The sequence below is a fragment of the Phasianus colchicus genome, chromosome 17 (assembly GCF_987193195.1).
Source record: "Phasianus colchicus chromosome 17, bPhaCol1.hap1.1, whole genome shotgun sequence".
Taxonomy (NCBI): Eukaryota; Metazoa; Chordata; class Aves; order Galliformes; family Phasianidae; genus Phasianus; species Phasianus colchicus.
This window is the reverse complement of record NC_143452.1, coordinates 2909031-2914238: the sequence shown is the minus strand read 5'-3', so window position 1 is coordinate 2914238 and position 5208 is coordinate 2909031.

Sequence of the window (5208 nt, the reverse complement as noted above, 5' to 3'; positions counted from 1 at the left end):
AATACCAGCTTGAGCAAGGGCATGAAAGAAATCTATTGTCTCCGAGGCTGCATTTCAATGTGAAATGCTCTGCTAAGGCCAGCAATCTTAAACCCTCCACACGTGTGCCTATTGTTTGAAGTGCAGAACAATTGAGGGGTGCTCTCATGGGCTAAAGATAGCGAGGCAGCTGGTGCTGTCCTTTTCCCTGTAACTGAGAATAAAACAATACCCAAGTATTGTCTGCATGACTGGAGCGATGACATTGGACTCTCTGCCAAGGGAGCATCTAAAAGATCAATGAAACCCGAGTTATTTATAAATGAGTAGTGTCATTTCTTCCCCAAAGTAATTTCACTTCCTTAGCTCTTCCACCAGGCCTTTCTGTGCCATGCAGTGAGGTATAAATAGCACTGAACCGGGCTGCGAGTGATCCACTGGGACCCAGAAAACAAAACCATCACCTTCCACCTGAGGTTGGCTTTGCTGTCACTTTCCAGAGTGGAGCACAAGCTCCAGGATGGGGATGTGCACACGTGCCTCCCAGCAGCTTGCCCTGTACCATGGCCATGGATGCTCATCTCCTTCTTGACCCGCCAGCATGGCCATGTATAGGATCGTGGAATAGAATCACGGAATCACCAAGGTTGGAAATGACCACTAAGATCTAGTCTTACCAATCCACCACACCCTCTAAAGCATGTCCCCAAGTGCCACATCTACCCTTTTCTTGAAAACCTCCAGCTACAGTGACTCCAACACTTCCCTGGGCAGTCTGTTCCAATGCCTCTCAACTCCTTCTTAGTGGACCCACTGACCTATGGCCCCTGCAGCACCAGGATCTGCCCCCTTGGGGTGCTTTCTGGGAGGTTTATTTCACTCCGCAGCCAACAAACAGGTGACAGTTCAGGCTGTGTCCACCTCTGCTGCTGCACCAGGTTGCTCATGGTAGCCCTATAGCCCAAAAAGCCGTGGGACAGGACTTTCCTGGTCCCAGGGAATTTGTAAGGGAAAGCTGCTTTCTGCAAACTGCTGTCCTAGCAGGGTGCATCCAGACTGGAAAACTGGAATTGGGCATGCACATCGATCTGGAGAATTAAATGCTCAGCTTGGATCCCTGGATGGAGCAGCATGCACCAACTGTGGGGGACAGCAGCAGCCCCTCAAAGTGCTGTGGATGTTGAGCAGAAGCTGAGAGGTGTCACCAGACATTTCTGGGGCTTCTGTGACTCAGCCAATATCTGTGAGTGTGTGTTCTCAACGCAGGCCTGGGCAAGACCCTGCCACAGCCTTTTGTGTGGGTCTGGGGCACCAGCAGATGTGAAGAATCTGCTTCCCTAGTCAAGAAGAAGTCCTGCCTGGTCACCACAATCTCCTTCTGCCTTCACCAGGTCACAGCCTGCTTGGCAGCCTGGAGTGAGCCACTTTCTTGCTGTGAGCATCTGACGGGCCACAGTGATGTAGGGAGGTCTGCCACAGCATGGGGACATGCAGGAACATCGCTCCCTTCCAGATGGCAGCCAGTCTTAAGGAAGAGCCAAGCCTACCAGGTCCCGTGAAGAACTCCCATGGTTGTTGCCACTTTGTCTTGAAGTCGTCCCTTGTCATGAGACGAGCTGAGTTTGATCAAGCAAGAGGCTTGCTGACCATGCACAGTAAGGGGGGAAAGAATTAAGCAGTGCTTGAGCATGCAGCAAACAGGAAACTGGGCTGATGGGCTAGGAGAGCAGAGACACAGCTTTCGCGAAGCTAAGAAAACAAATGCTGAGGCCATGCAGCACATCCCAGTGCAGCACGCTCAGTTCTGTTAGCTGTCTTCTCAGCACGGCTCTGATGGAGCTTCCCATGGAACAGTGAGGATGTGTGAGGAGTGGAGCGAGCAGGGACTGAGCAGCTGGGTGCTGTGGGCTCAGCATATGTCCTGTCCCACACCGTGCAGAAATGTGTTGGAAATCACGACCAAGGCAGCTCATGGACCTGATTTCCAACAGCTGCTGTGTGCCAGGACCTGTCCTGCCAGCCAGCTGCAGTTGAGGTGTTACTAAATGTTCAGATGACTGGGGCAAGAGGCTCTTTTCTCTCTTTTTGAAATGCATTGCCAAAACCTCAAGCATCTTCACTGAAGTCAGTTCACACATTCCTGTGATGTTTGCAGCATTCAGTACAACTCTTGCTGCTAAATAGATGCTGGGTCTTTCAGTGGCCATCCATGTGGAGAAGAAAAAAGAACCTCAGAGCTGGGAAAATCAAAGTGAACAAATAAAACTCTCCAGTTCTCCCCATCTCCAGGTGATCTTGCTGTCCGTGCCTGAATGGGAGCTTCCCAGAACTCTGCTTGCAAATTCTGGCCTGATTTATCAAGTCATGTTTCTTCCAGGTACATTCACAGTCCTGATAGTCATTTTGGATATTCATTTCTTGCATGTACTGGAAGCACAGTGCTCAGGCCCTCTTGCTGCCCAAATCTTTTGCCACAGCAAGCAGCAGCAACTTCACATCTGTTCCCAAAGGCTTTTTGGTGAAAAAGTGCTTTGCAGAGCAGGCATTTGCTTTGGAGGGAGCCTTGCAACCCTAGGCTGACCGGAGGGATGCTGTCAGATGGCAGTGCTGGGCTGTCAGCCCCGCCTGTGCGCAGACATTCCCGCTGGATGGAAATATGCCCAAAATAGCCCTTCTGCAGATTGTCTTTATCTAAACAGCCGCCTTTGCACTCCTCTCCTGTGCATTTCAGGGAGCTGATAGTGGTGATATGTTAAGTGTGAAAACCTCTAACAAACTGCCCAACACGGAGAGTAATTCTCCTTCCTGCCTCTTATCAGAGACTGCTAATGGGAAGCATTCCTCCCATGGGGTCAGGGAGCAGCAGGGGGATCACCTGGGGGTGGCTGAGTCCCCCAGCACCCCATGGATCTCTGGGTCCAGAAAGGAGCTGATCTGACTGCAAAACAGTCAACAGTTGGGTGCTGGTGGTGTCCCAGCCCATGGGGAGACATTTATCCAGCCTTCAGGGGCACAGGTGAGGAGCCCCATCCTCATCCGTCATCTTACAGGATTCCAACATGTCAAGCTGAGAGCTACAGAAGGAAAAACAGGGGAGCCTCAATGGCTGGAGAGATGCCCACACTGCTGAAGATGGCTGTGGAGAGCTGTGGGCTGGCCAAGCAGGCTGATAGCCTAAAGCAAATCCTTTCTGCTCCAGATAAAGCTGGGGCTCCTCACTGTGCTGGTGGGGTTTCACCCTGCCGCCCTGCAGAGGATGCTGCTTTGCACCTGTCTCAGCAGGGCACAGCTCAGGCCTGGCCAGCAATGTGAGGATGAGCTTCCTACCACCCTGAAAACCACATCACAAAGGACAGCTCTGAAAACACCCAAACCCACAGGAAGTGCATTTCAGCAGCTGCCAGTGACCATTCCACATTTCCCTTTCTACAGATCTGCTTGGCCTTTGATGGACCCTGCTGGAACATCTTCAAAGAGGGAGAGAAACTAGGGCGAACAGAAGGAACTGCAGAAGGAATCTCCAAAAATAAAATCTCTTTAAAGATAAGGCAGGGAGGGGGTGAGCAGAGCACGGGATGGGTACGTGCCCTGAGAAGAATGTACAAGGCTTGGGCAGCTGGTAGGCCTGGGCCAAGAGCTCATCCCACTGTCGGGGCACTCATGGCAAAGGTACCAAAGGCCTCGGGCCCCTCCAGAGTGTGGGTGGAAACCTGACTCCGAGCCCAGGACAAAGCAGAAGACCACCAGGGTGACCTCAGAGGAACCCTGGTCTACAAACGCCTGCTGCTCTTCCTGACATGGCAACGCTGCCGTCTTGGCAAGGTTTAATGCCTCTTTGACACCGTGGCCAAATGGGATCTCAGGGTCGGTGTTTCCTCGATGGTTTCCACAAGGGAGGTGCAGTAGTCATATCATGGATTCCAGTTTTGCATCAGCTGCTCCCAAATCCTGAGAGAGTCATGGGCTTCTGGCCACCAGCCTGGTGGGAGGGTGCCCACACGGGACATGGTGGTGGGGGCTTGTAGGCAGCTCCACCCGATGGGCTCCAAGTCATCTCATTAGTGCCAAAAGAACATGCCTACAGACTCCTCTCCATTTTAATTCATGGGGAAGACTGGTACCGTGCAAAGCCTTTACATTATACTGTGCAGTCAATGAAAGCGATGCCAATCCCTCCCCTCTGCTGGGGCTCAAGCCACAGGGACAGGTCTGCAGTCCTCCTCCATCACTCCAGAGTCATTAAATGGGTTTGTTTGTCATTTCTGTATCTCCAGGACATGACCGCAGGAGTGGGGAGGCAAGGGACAGTTCAGCACTGATGCTCCCCCTGCTGAGGAGGGGGATAGCAATCAGCTGTCCCCAGCCAGACACCATTCCCATCACTTCTCTAGTTAGACTCACTTCTATCTTCAGAGACTGCCTGCTTCCATGGTGGCAAGGTGGTTTGAGCTAGAGTTCATGGTGGTGCTTTCAGGACAGAGCTGTGCTTTGGGTGGTGATCACAGCATTGCCTGTGGAGACTTTGGAACCAGCCTGGGTAAAATGATATGGAGGAAACTCAGCAGCCCCTCTGTACAGAAGGATTTTTAATCCTTCCTAGACAGGAACCAAGCTCCCTCACTGAGGTGAGTATGCTTTGGGAGCAGGGTTTGGGCATTTAATGATGGGCAGAATCTTCTCAGAATCAGTCCCTGGCAAAACCATTACATTTCACTTATCAGTAAAGCAAATTGTGACTTTTGGTGCTAAATGGGAAGGGTCTGGTGTGGCTGGGTGAGCCAGGCAAACCCTTGGGGAAGAAGGCAAGTGGGTAGGCAGTAGGGGCCAGTCCTGAGCCCCTTGTCCTGGTCCTCCACTCCTGGGCTGTTCAATGAGGAGCGACTGGACCAGTGCTCATCCAGAGGTTCGGGTGTGCTGACCCGGGGAGGCAGAAAGCAAAGCTTTCAGTGCTGCACTCCTTGCTGGTTTGCAGAGCTGCACCGCCTGCAGGGACTGCAGTCCCTCTCTCTGCCTTTGTGCTCGCCTGACAATACAGGAGTAAAAATAACCAGGCTGCATTTGCAGGGAGATAAAAGCGAAGTTTGCCTTTTGTGTCTCTCCGGGCAGTGGGACAGCAGCACCAATGGAGCTGTGTGGACATGACACATGGGAATTTCTGACATATCTTTTCCCACTCTGACCTTGACAGACACAATAAAAAGGGGCTTTGCGGCATGCACACAGCCACTC